This window comes from Rhamphochromis sp. 'chilingali', assembly GCF_963969265.1.
Source record: "Rhamphochromis sp. 'chilingali' genome assembly, chromosome: 9".
Lineage (NCBI taxonomy): Eukaryota > Metazoa > Chordata > Actinopteri > Cichliformes > Cichlidae > Rhamphochromis > Rhamphochromis sp. 'chilingali'.
Window position 1 is genome coordinate 16,237,962 of NC_137936.1, and position 13,717 is coordinate 16,251,678.

Genomic DNA, 13,717 nt, shown 5'->3' on the forward strand with positions numbered 1-13,717 from the left:
GGTACCAGGAAGGGGAGTGGGTGTTACAGCATGTTTGCACTGTTACTGCAGTGCCAGATGACTAGATAAGATGGGCCACTGCTTGGCTTATCCCCCAACACCACCACCACGACTGCTTGATTCTTATTTCCATTTCGAAGAGAAGACACCAGCCCACTTCACGCCCTCGCCTCTTTACTGGCACCTCTCAGCACTCCTCTTCTGCCGAAGAAATTCCCCATGGCGTTCTTTGACGAAGCTTGATAGTCAGTAAGGAACAAAATACTTTTGAAGCGTTATCGGAGATCACAAGGTTGTTAAACTGGAATTACTGGTGTCAATGCACATATGAGTGGCAAACACAAGGAAGAGCGCTCGTCGAGTGTCTCAGTGAGGTGTGGAGCAACGGAAAGCAGACAAAACACACCTTTGATGTCCCCGTTGGCATAGATTTAACAAGTTTATGGAACCTCAGGTCATTGAAGCTAGTCATCCATAAGCTGTTGTTTATTTGTGCAGTTGAACTGAGGTTTATTTTAGACCTCTCAAACCTTTCCTTTCAATATTCTTCATTTTATTTTTCTGACACTAAATCTGCAACAAATCCTGGCAGAGGTTTGATTTGGCGATGCACTAAAACAGGTATTTCTGGCATCTGAACAAAACACCAGAGTAATTCAGGGTAACCTGGCTCACAGTTAACCATTTCTTCCTTCTTTGCTTCATTTGAAAACTTTGGCTGGCACCACAGTGGCATTAGCGCCGTTGTCTCTGTGTCCTTTTAGACTGCTGTTTATGCCCAGCGGCACGTGTAAAGACTTTCTGTCTGTGCTGTTTTGTGGGCACTGTCTGCTGGGTTTGTCAGACTGCGGACTTAATGTTTGCCCATCGACCCTCTGCATTGATTCCTCCTGTCACTTACCTCACTGCTCCCCATCCTATCTAGAAGGAACTGATTATAGGGTAAATCTGTGCATCCTCATATCTATTTGAGGGGTGTGTGTGTGTAGAGATGCATCGAGATGCTGTCTCTTCTGTGACATTCCCAACAGCATGCCTTCACTACAGCCTGTCATTATCCTGTGTGCTGCTGCTAAAGACTCTCTTGTAGAAAGCATCAGGCAGCTCTCACTCTTTTTCTCTCTGTGTTTGCTAACGCGTGTCTGTCTTGTTTCCCAAATCTTCGCTAGATCCGCTCTACAAATTTCAGTCCTGCTAGCCAAGAAGGGCTCATGCGTACCTGCATGACTCTGCTATTATCAGGCAGAAGGGATAGACTTTACATGTCGCAGCCATGCACTGCAGCATCATGGGGAAAATGGATTTAAATCCTCCCCAGATGACATTCATGAAGCGCTGCAGCAAGAGAGGGAGAGGCATGAATGCTCACGCTCTCACTGATGAGTGTGCTTGACAGTGTTTGTCAAGCACACGGTGAATGGATTTCTGCTGATTATTCTGGCTTATTAGCTACTATAAATTTGTGTTTGTGGCCTGTGGTTTATTGTTTCTACAGACTGGTCACACTTCTGCAGTATTGTCATACATACATACACTGATCATCTGTGCCATCATACTGTGTTCTAGCACAGTTGTTACTTGGTGGAAATAGAGATGGTATCCACGTGTTATGTAGTTTTAGTATTCCATGCAACATTAGGCAACATTAGGCAGTATTTTCCTACTTGGTTTGGAAGAGGGTGTGTGTGTGTGTATAAGTGCCTGAAGAGAGGCACACACACACACAGACAGATGTGCTGAGAAGTAAAAGACAGACAGAAAGAGAATCAGGAATGGAGAAAGAGGAAGAGAAAATACGACATATTTGCAGAGGGATAGAGAGGTTATGACTTCAGAGTATTGAGTTTTTTGGGAACCAAATAAAAAAAGCTGTGACTATTCACCAGCACTTTAAGTAGATCTTTCTATTGTAATTTTAAAAATCCACACGTGTTTGCAGGCAGGTAAACGAGGGTTAGGGTGAAAGCCTGTAAATGTGTGTCGACCAAACACTAGAGAGCAACTTCCTATATTCCAGTGGCAGCCTTTAATATCAGGAGCAAGAAATATTTTAGTGGAAAATTAAGGTGTGCCGAGTCTTTTAACAGATGTTTCATTTTTCAAATGCGTTTTGGCTCAGCCCTTAAGCAGCTGTCGGTGTTTTACACATCTGGGAATGTTAATAACTATCTGCCTTTGTTGCCACTGATCAATTTTGATTGGCCGTGGTGTTTTTGTGGTTTGCTGAAAAAAAATACAAAAAGGGTACGAGTGGCCATTCAATTTGACGTCGAACTGAATAACTGTTGCTGAGTTTTAGAGTAAATACTGAGAGACCCATTTAAAGAAACAGTATCCTTACTTTACTTACTTTTCGTAGCAGGCTAATAAGCTCAGTCATCTCTGCAAGTGTGATGTGCGTCTGTCTATGTGTACATATAAACTGCGTGTTTACGGTTGCCAGAGAAACATATGATTTAGGATAAATGGCTGCTTTCACTAGCACACAATAGGAAAGGTGGTGTCACAGCAAGAGGTTTTGTCTGCATGACTGTGGCTCTCTGTCTTTGTTTTATGTGAGGTTCTGTGCTTGGCCTGTATTTCTCTTTGCGACTCCATTGTTGTTGAGTGATGTTTATTTGAAGAGAAGGTGCAGGGACAGTGTGGAGATCTCTGTTTTGTCTTTATCCACGTTAAGGGGCAGAAGGAAAAGTGAAATGACACTTGAAACACTGACCCACTTTTGCAATGGCTTTCATATCAAATGGCTATGAACCAGGAATCAGGGTTAAGCTCTTAACTACTGCTTACTGACCAGTCAAGTTTAGTTGAAGGTCTTATAAACCATAGTAAGACACTGTAGGCCTTTTGGCGAATGTCTCCACCTTTTGGCTGTACTGCAGGAACATCAGGTCTAGACTCTTAAATGGTATGAACTTGCTGGGAAGCCAACATTTCAAACATTTAATTGTTCTATATGTCACATTTATTTTGTGGCATGGCAAGTGGAAAATGGAGAGTTCCAAGTTCTTTAGGCTACTGGACTTTATAAAAGATAGTTAAAGCCTACTTATGGTTTTAAATAATGTTTTCTTCCTCATATCTGTTATTTCAGTTGATAAACTGAGTCTGAAATAGTTATTATGTGTTACAAGAACATGTCTAGGTGTCATATCAGTTTAACAGTAAACAAAATTATAACCTGTTGCTTAATGCCAGGGAAGTGATAGCAATAATCTATTAACTCAGTCTGTGGTTTTTGGTGCTGTTTTCCTCATATTTGTTTAGGATTATAGTTTGCTCTTCTTTTGGCTCCTCATTCCTAGATTCTGAAAACCTGGGTTTACTCATTGACCTTATAACCAGTGTCATTTGACCATTTGGCGTGACTGTAGTTAAGTTTAGTTAAGTCAGATGATGAAAAGATATCCTGGTTGTAGAGCTGGGCGATATGAGATTTTTTCATATCACGATATGTTTTTTTCATTTCAGGCGATAACGATATCTATCACGATATAAGCCAAATAACTATATTTGTAAGATTTAAATGTGCTGTTGCTCACAAGTAAAATGTGAAATAATCAGCAGCTTGTTTTTATTTAAATATTTATTTCCCATAATAAGTTCAACAGATGTACTTAAGGAACATGAGACTTTTTCAGATAAATAAAGGCAAATATTGCAAACTACACAAAAGGCAGCCGCTAAAGCGTTTAAGTTTCAAAATAGAACAAACGAAACAGACTAAATTGTCAATTCCACTTAGAAACAAAATATTAATTCTAAAAATAAATCTTAGTTTGTTTTACAGAAGAACAGACAAAACTGACTAACTTTTGTCAATATCAAATAAACTGAGAACTAAAAGGAAATTCTCAATCTCTCCTTGTTGTATAGCTTAGCTTTTCAAACAGTTTTAACAGTTACTTTAGTCTGACAAAAGCCGAATGACGAATTAGCGCTTCCAGTCAGAGACTGAGGCTACGTCCACACGTACACGGGTATTTTTGAAAACGGAGATTTTCCGTTTTCGTTTTAAAAAATAATCCCGTCCACACAAAGGCAGAAATGAAGGAAAACGCTGCTATGAACATGCCAAAGCAGCAGGTGGCGCTAGATTCCTAACCGTGCCGAAATGTCGGCCAATCAGAAGTCTAGAAGCCTCGGTGGGAAAAAGTAAACAAAGCTGGGGCATAGAAGCAGAACTGAGTCGTATGTGTGGAGGGACAGTAACTGTGTGTATATGTAAGCATTTAAACACTGCAGAGAGTAGAATTAACAGTAACAGTATTGTAGAAATTCATTTCACCGAAACAATAACGTGGCGCACAGTGTGACGCATGCACCAGTTCATTGTATTTCCAGACTTGCTTTCGGCACAATTTACAGTGCACGCTACTCTGTTTTTTGTCAGACTTGAAATAGCCGAAATACCTTCACACTACGGAGCTTCTATGGCTCTTCCGTTCGACAATCTCTCCGGCATTGGAACCATCATCTGTTTTCTCTTCGGTCACGCTCGGTTGATTTTTCTAGTCGGCACACTCATTTCCTCCATTACCCGCTGGCTGCTTCCCAAACAAACACACGTGCGGCTTGGCACTTGTGCTGTACGTAACAAGTCACGCGACGTGACGCTGCGGCTGTGATTGGTTCGGCTCTGCCCTACTTAGTTTGGATTGGCTGACCTTTTTTTTTTTTTTTTTGAGGACAAGAGCGGCGAGGTCTATCGCGATAGCTTAATTTCTCTATCGAGTAAAAGTTATATCGCGATACATATCGCTATCGTTCTATCGCCCAGCTCTACCTGGTTGTGTTGAACTTGTTTGCAGCACAGGCCCTGTTTGTGGGTGTGTGGTTGTGAGGACGAGGAAAAGCTTCATGTGTGTGATCTTTTTAACAACGTCTGGCTAACTAGAGCTTGACTGCATTGACTTAGTGGTGCAATTATCAACCGTGAGTCAGTCACACAAGTCTCTAACATTATTTGGCGTATCCTGTGTCAGTGTTTGTGTGTGTGTTTATTTATCAGTGTGTGTTGGTATAATGGGGCAGAGGAGGGGGGCCTTGGATTTGAATGTTGTATTGTAAGCTGACTAAAAATGCTGACAGAGCTTAAAATAATCACTCAGGAAGGATGTTTGTGTGCAACTTAGGTTTCGGAGGCCGGGACACACAGGAATCATACAGGAGTGTGTGAAGCTTCCTGTTTGGACCCATGGCTTTGTGTTTGGGCAAAGGAAACGAATGTCTTTCATGCACACACATATGCTATGACCGTGATTCATGCGTGAGGGTCGTTTTCCCTGCAGTTACCGTATTTGCCTTTCATCATATAAAAGAACGGAGAGAAAGATTTTTAAAAACAAGTTTATATATATATATATATATATATATATATATATATATATATTAGGGGTGCAACGATATTCGTATCGATATTGAACCGTTCGATACAGTGCTTTCGGTTCGGTAGGCATATGTATCGAACAATACAACATTTGTAATTTATTTTATCAATTTTCCTTCTGACGATGCTGTCTGTGTTGAGCGCTCAGTGAATCTGCATTCGACTACTCCGCCTAGGCTCGACAGTGCAGCCTAGGCGGAGTAGTCGAATGCAGATTCACTGAGCGCTCAACACAGACAGCATAGTCAGAAGGAAGAGCGCAGGGCAAGCTAGCGAGACAGAAGTTAAGCTCTCCTTGTAACAGGCAAATTGAACCTCATTCAGATCTGGCGTTTGGAATTATTTTGGTTTTCATGTGACGTATGACCCTGAAGGTAAGCGAGTCATGGACTAAAGTAAAACAGTATGTTGGATGTGCCATGCAATGCTCAATTACATTGGTGTGAACTAGTGTGTTAGCGCAGTTAGCTCGTTAACGTGTTGGCCGTCTAGCCCCATGCACAGGGCGATCGGCGGTAGCTCATTAACGGAGATTTGCCGTGTTGTGGCGTTAAGGTCATTTCAACGAGATTAACCTGAAAGCACTAGTGGGAACACAACGAATATGACTGCACATTTACGCCGACATCATCCTAGTGCAAAGACAAATACAACAAGCATGCTACTAACTTTAGCCGTCATTTAGACAGCTGTTAGCACATGATTCTCCTTATATGTTTAATATGCTGCTGAGAATATAGCCCAGAAGAAGCGGATAGTATAGCTTTTATTTTGGAAAGAGACATTTCTCTGTAATAAACTCTCTTTTCCAAAGATGAGTGATTCCTCAATCAGATACAGGGCTCGCAATATCGCTAGCCCGACGTCCCGGAGCTAGCGATTTTTTTCAGTCGGGCTACCAAAATCTATCTCTTCCCTGCCCGTCGGGCTATTGTAGGAAAAATATATGTCAATGCTTTTGCATTCTTTCAGAAATGTAGCTGGGTAATTATGTCATTGGCATCGGTGAGCCACTGTCAATATGTGACATATTGAAGTCGCGTTTGAATTTGCGCTTGTTTTTTTGCTTTCACTTTGCAATCGTGCGAACTGTGTATAGAGAGCGACAGCACTGATCTGTGAGTGATGATAATTTGTGCACCAATTCCTCTGACATCGTCTTATTAATCGTTAGCTTACTATGCAAACATGACAAGTGAAATCTCCCGCAGCTTAAACATGTGAGAGGTTGATCGCGCAGAGAATCGCTGAGCTTATGTGAGTGCGTGTGTAAAAGCATTTCAGTTCTGCTGAGCCAAATAAGACAGGTCAGGGTGAAGAAGTGACAGCCAAAGAAAAGCTTACCACAAAACGGAGAAGTTATGACAAATCAGACTATAAGGCAAAAAGAAAGTGCAGCTTTATGTTTTCATGGACAAAAGAATTTCTGTGGCTGCAATATGACGAGCTAAATAACCAGGGCTGCACATAAGTGGTCCGCAGGTGCGCATTCGCTGTCAAAATAAAAAACACGCACAAGGGTTAGGGTTAAATTTAAAAACTGTACTTTTGAGTTAAAATATATATTTATAATTTTAATAAATGACAAATAAAAAATGCATGAACATTTTTTTTGTATCGAAAAAATATCGAACCGTGACACCAAAGTATCGAACCGAACCGTGAATTTTGTGTATCGTTGCACCCCTAATATATATATATATATATATATATATATATATATATATATATATATATATATATCTCCTCAGTTCTCTTTGCAAAGTCACAATAGAACAATGTGTTCCAAACCAGGTGTCCCACTGTCCTTTCAGTTCTGTGTGTGGGACAGTGCGCAGTAGCAGTCGTCTTGTGCCATGTCAGCGGCAGACATAACATGGCTGAAAAATCGCATTGATTTTCTGTTCCCGTTTGCTTGTCTGCTTCCCCATTCTTCACTATTCAGTATGACAATTTACTGTGAGGCTCCTGCGGCACCTGAGAGAAAACACACAGCATTAAATTGACTAACTCTGTAAGTGCTGATCTGGCCTCCTTCAGTGCAGACACACACAAATGTAAACACAGATCACTAGTAAGTGAGTGTTTTGTTGCGATGTGGACCGAGATGTCTCACTGACGACGCAGTCGATTGCTGAGAGATAAAAGAGAAATGTCTGTTTCTTACCTGGTGCAGTAGCAGATCTAAGATGTGACAGCTCATCAGAGAGATGATGACATGTACGGTGCTTTAAAGTGAATGATAAACACAAGAAATAAAATAGCTGTTAGAGGGGCCAAGTGGGTAAGGACAGAGGTCATCTAGATGACTGCTGTTAACTACTGCCAGATGTTCCAGATGCAAGGATTGGGTAACAGATGTTGTGTTTGCCCTGGTTGGCTACTCCCGACAGTTTGGCTGATACCCCTATACAAGGCCAACAGTGCTGAGGCATGCTGTGATTGGCTGAAATCTTCCCTCCCTCTTTTCAGGTGCCTCTGCTTTTTTTATTTGAAGAGCTGCTTGTGTGTGTGTGCGTGTGCACGTGTGTTTGCACATGTGTGTTTGGGTGCACCTGTTTGTCTGGTCAATATGTTGCCTCGTTTGTGACATTTTGAAACATGTGGAAGCTATTTGTTCATGCAGAACACACACACACACACACACACACACACACACACACACACACACACACACACACACACACACACACAGATGAAGCCTTGCAGACTTTGTTGTTACCTGCTGTAGATTTTGTTTTTGCATAATTTCAACTGTAGCATTCCACCCAGACAGTTGGTTTTTGTAAGCTGATGAAGCTGAACAGTGTTGTGTTGGAGAAGTTACTACTTGCCTATGTTTGTGCGTGTGCAGGCAATACGTTTCAAATCCTTTTTTTAATATTGATCTGCTTTGTTTTTTTTATTGCTGTATCATATATTTCCAAGAAACTCAACAGATAAACTTTCTGTAGATAAAATGACCAGATGGAAGCGCTCGATTGTGGCTGATACTGAAATTACTAGATATGCAATCGGTGTCGAATCATACTTCATTACAAACCAGTAAATCTGTCTTTTTTAAACCAGAGATATGGAGTAGATGGTTACCTTAGAATAAAACAGCTGGCATGTATTAGTTGCAATAAAAGATTTCCGCAAATATCTACTTCCTTTTTTCTACAGATGTGCTGCTGGTAGTGGTGCCTAAGCTGGAATAAGTTCCTAACATTTCTTTAAAAAACAAAACAAAACACAGTCACAAAAAGACATATTTAAACACAACTATTTCATGATGAGCTTATTTGTACAGACCTGAAACGGTGCAACATCGCATAACCATTCCTCTGTAAACAATCTAACCCCTGAGGTATGATAGCAATGAAAAAGCTACAGGTACAATTCCACTTTGCAAAGCAAGAAAAGTTATATATCTTATCATTTGTCTTTTTTGTTTAATTTTATAAAAGCAAAATAAAAAACAAGCCTCAGATAAGCAAGCTTTTCCTAACGAGAATGCCCAGGAAGGACCTTGATGAAGGAGATTCAGTAAACAGGAGCCAGAACAACATTTCATTTTGTAATTATTTTTCAACCAGGATGCAACATCTTGACATCCAAACAATGATTATTGTGGGTCAGAATGTTTGCTTGTGTACACGCTCTGAAGCAAAAGGCTCTTTTCAGTATTTATCAGTTTGCTAAAGGTTTTTTTTATTTTATTTGCTCTCCATCCACCCATCTGTCCATTTTCTTTCACTCAACCAATTCAAGGTCATGTAGAGGCTGCAACCTTTGCCACCTGTCATAGGGCAAAAGGCAGTGTATACCCTGGCCTTTTTGCAGGGTTTTTTTGTCTCTAAATAATCAAAATCTAGAGGAAAAAGGCGAGACATGTTCCCCAGAGCCCAAGTTAATCCAAGTAATAGTTCATTTTTGCATAAAAGACCAAAATCGAGTCAAACCAAGTTCTTGATTACAGATGTTTGTAGAATCACATCAGCCAGTGTGAATGTGCATGTTACCCAAGCACCTTTGAGGTATTGACCTCTGTTTGGGTGCCTCTTTGCAGGTTTACTTTCTTTATCTGCCACACATAGCACCAGCAGAGCAGTCAATAACAGCCCCCCCCCAACACACACACCTTTTTTTCCAAATTGTACTTCCAGTTTTCACAAGTTTCACAAGACCACTGTGAAAGGCAAAGGCAAATGTTTACCCCCCCTTTAAATTATTTTGCTCTCCTTGCTCTTTCTCATGATGTTTGTCAGCAGTGATGAAATGTGATGCACACACATTTTCAACACACCTCCTATGGCAGCTTAAACCTATAATCATCACTTTATGATTACAGCACACGGACTGTGCGTGCATGAGCCTCACTACCGGACACTGACTCGCAACCAGCTGAGAGAGAGAGAGAGAGAGAGAGGATGTGTGTGTGTGTGTGTGTGTGTGTGTGAACATCTTTAAGAACAGAGGGATCTATATAAAGCTGAGCACGCAAAAGACAAAGCCCGCTCATATCCTCTATAAAACAATCGATTGGGGGGGGGGGAAGACATCCAGCTGTAAATAAATAGGGGGGAGGCAGAAAGAAAGGAGAGAAAACACAACAGTAGGTTGGATAACACTCCCAAGGGATGCTAGAGGAAACAGGTTGTGTTTGAACAGCTCTCATACTGACCAGAGAGCAGGAGAAGAAAAAAGCAAGGGTTCTAACCGTGGAGGGGGGGAAAAGGAGCAGGGCTGGGAAGAAGGAGAATTAGGTGAAAGAAGAGGAGGAGGGATCTGCATGAGGGCTGAATAGCAAAGGATTGTGAAGAAAAAAAGTGAAGAAACCCCTCTAGACTGTAAGATCCATCTGCTTACCTCAATAAGCGTGTGTGTCTAGTATGCACACTTATTAGCCTTTTCACTCCCCATCTCCATATCTCTTGCCTCTCCTTCCCCCTCCATCAGCAGCTTTTCTCAGCACGTAGGCAGAGTTGGTTGCTAGGGTTACTGAATTGCCCCATTTTTCTAGGTTTGTGAGGAGCTGAGGGAAAATGTGAAAGAATAATGTAGGTTTGCCTAGCCTGTAGGGTCTGGTTAATCAGGTTACTCCTATACACATACACACACCCTGGTTCCATTCTGAACCTTCAGACCTCAGTCCTTTCAGGGGTTTTTTTCTCTTGCTTTGCATCCTTGTGCTTTGTGTTTTCTCTCATCTGCTGCCTTTATTCCCTCTTTTCATTTCTCTCTTTCTGCACGGTGTTACTGCTGTTTCCTCATCTCCCTCTGGCTCCCTCTTCCCATCAGTTTTTTTTTAAGCGGGGAAATTATTAAAGCCTGAGGTTGTGTTTTAAACCTGCATTAAGATCAAACACTGTAAATCGGTAGTAGTAGTAATAGGGGGTGGATGAGTTTTACAGGTACCAAGGAGAGAATTTCAGTATTGTGACAAGTGTCTGTGTGTTGGAAAAGAGCAATCGCGGCACTTTGGCACTCGCCATTCGGGTTCACACCTCTCCTAATGCTGTTTTAATGAAGCCATTCATCACCCTTTCTCTCTGAAACTCCACACACGGACACGCTGATGCCCACACAAACATACACACACAGCCTCTTCCTCTCTCTTTTCTTCGGTATAACCGAGTGTGAGAACACAGAGTTCTTCCCCCTGCTATGTGAACCTGTTCTATTTTAGTTTTTCCCAGCGTCAGAGCTCCTCCGATGGAGATTAGTCCCCTCTTGTAGGCTTGTTTAAAGTGCTGATTCCTAGCTTTGGTTTAAATCTACTGTTGTGTGGGAATACTGTCGTTTTCTTTCCCACAGTCAATACATAATTTTTTGCTAGCATCATGATAAAAAAAATGTTTAGGGGGTAGGTTGCTGCTCTGAAGAGGGAGCATCCCCTGCTCTCTGATCCTTAGAACACAAAAAGCCAGCCCTCACATTTAGGCCCCTTGCCCCACACTCAGACCATATGCACCACCTCTACAAACACTCGCTTTACTTAAACAGTGTTTTGGCTGAATGGCTCGCATTTTGAGTTAGCTGGTTTTTAGGAGCAGGAAATAGATGTGTCAATTAAACTCTGCCTTAAACTTTTATTGCATCATTGCGCGCAACTCATTACAGCGGGCTCTGCTTTGCCGGTAAGGAAACATGGCTGCATGTGAGTAGGAAGCAACCACAAAGGCTAAAGGCTCATTTGCTTTTTCTGCATGACACAGCGGGGGTCGATCTCTCCCACAGTCATCCGACCAATCTGGGAATGTAGCTCTGGTGCCCTCCGGGTTTGGTTAACATGTGTGACGTTTCTATAGCGAAACACTGTATGAGCAAAAAATACTGGAGTCTTAATCTTTGAATTCAGGTGTTTTCAGTCCCAATGACACAGGTGTGTAAAAGCGCCCAGACATGCTGTCTGACTTTACACACAATTGTGAAAGAATGGGCTGTTGCAAAGAGTTCGTTGAATTGGAGCGTTGTTCTGTAATAGGATGCCACTATTGCAACAAGTCACTTCATGAAATTTCCTCCCTCCAGCTGTAAGTGGTGTTACTGCAAAGTGGAAGAGTTCAGGAACCCGTGTATCCCGGGCAAACAAATGTAAACCTTTGACCAGTCAAGTTTTTGAATGTGGTCCAGCGTGGTTCAAACACACCTTCTAGGATGTGCATTGTTTAATCACTCTCCAGCCTTATTTCAGGTACACTCGTGGGGGTGTGGTTGTATTAACACCTCTGATTGCTTACCTTGCAGAATGCATCTATATATTTGTGTTAGTAAGACGTGTCGGTGCTGGTGCCAGGCCTGGAGTGGATGACCCACCCTAAAATGTGGTTTACCTTGAGTACACGTTGTCCTACAGCTGTCAGAGGCTAGAGGCAGAAGCACATATACCATACCTAAGGTCTGATATTTATCTGAATGCAGGAGCTGTAGCTGACTGTCACTGAGCATGGCCAGGGGGCAATACTCTGTGTGTACCTGTAAGAAGAGCTTGCTTATATGTGCTCTTCACGTGTTTAAGTGTGGCTGGCTGTGGGCTGTGGAGTACAGTTGATACAGACAATAATCGCATACACTGATTTGCCATTTGTATTGTTGACTTATGCAACCAGATGCCATTTAACACAAATGCCCTGCAATCATTTGACTGTGTAGCCACAGTCAGTTTTTTATTGATTCTGTGGTAGACGTGTGTTCGTTCAGGCTGGAGTTAGATGCTTTGCATGACGGGGCTTGGGGGAAATGCAGCGTGTTTTGATGTATGGCTATGGGATTTGTTGAAAAACAATTTGTGAACCATTATTTTTTCCAAAACTGATTGTAGTTCATTTCTCACTCTTGTCAGACTAGATGTTATTTATATTTTAGTTCTGCTTTTTTCCCTTTGTAAGTGGTTTAAACAGGGTGTTTTGAAGAATCCCGCATCATACAGTCAGGCGTGTTTTGAAGCTGCAGTGATGCAACTGCAAATTATTAGCCAGAAGAAAAATATCTGGGCCTGGGTCTAATTTAAAGAAAAATAGAAGAACAAACCCCCCAAAACATGCACATAAGTTAAAGCTAGTGACTTTGCCCTATTTTTGTTTATTAAAGGAGAAGTATCCCCTCATGAAGAAAGTTGGAAGCAGCAGAATACTGAGTTAAAGTTTAAAGTGTAGGCGAGAACATGACTTGGATATTTTTAGGGGAAGCAATGACTGTCATATTGTCATTAAACAAGCATCGTAGGTGGTTAAAGTATGATGTGGTGACCCCTTCAGTATGCGCTGCTGTATTCCTCTATTGAGGCCTGTGATTGATAGTGAAGACTTTTTTGCTGGCATCGCTCTCCTTGTGCACCAGGCTCATAGTAGTGTGTAAAGACCATGTGCTGGCCTATCACCGTGGGATACCTCTCTCAGATTACCGCCTTCACCCATCCCCTGACCCTCCCACTGCTGCTTCCTCCCCCTTCACATTCCGACTCAGCCCATGTGCTTCAAACAGAGTGGAAACGGGAACATCCCACCCCTCATACGTGTGCACACACTCATTCCTATTGTGCAGTGGCGCATGCAGGACAGGGGCTGGAGTGGGTCTCCATATAACTTTCCATACAGATAATATACCGTGTGTACTATAATAGAAGTTGTTTTTCACATGTATTACAGCCCTGAACTTGTCTAGACAGCACCTGGTGAAGTTGTACTTGGGAATGCAAACATCTGAATCAATCAGGCTGGATGTTATTGGTCTGCACTGACAGCTCTCTAGTACAAAGAGTGCATCGTGTCTGATTGAGCCCACGTGGGAGTAGAGCAGGTAACTGTCCTGAGAACTCACAGTGTTCACAGGTGTCATGCGTCC

At 42.0% G+C, this 13,717-nt stretch overlaps 1 protein-coding gene across 1 annotated transcript in view; it reads left to right on the plus strand.

Moving 5' to 3' along the window:
- Positions 1 to 13,717, plus strand: part of srgap2 (SLIT-ROBO Rho GTPase activating protein 2) — a 56,729-nt gene that overhangs the window by 1,417 nt on the left and 41,595 nt on the right. The gene's annotated exons all lie outside the window — the stretch shown is intronic.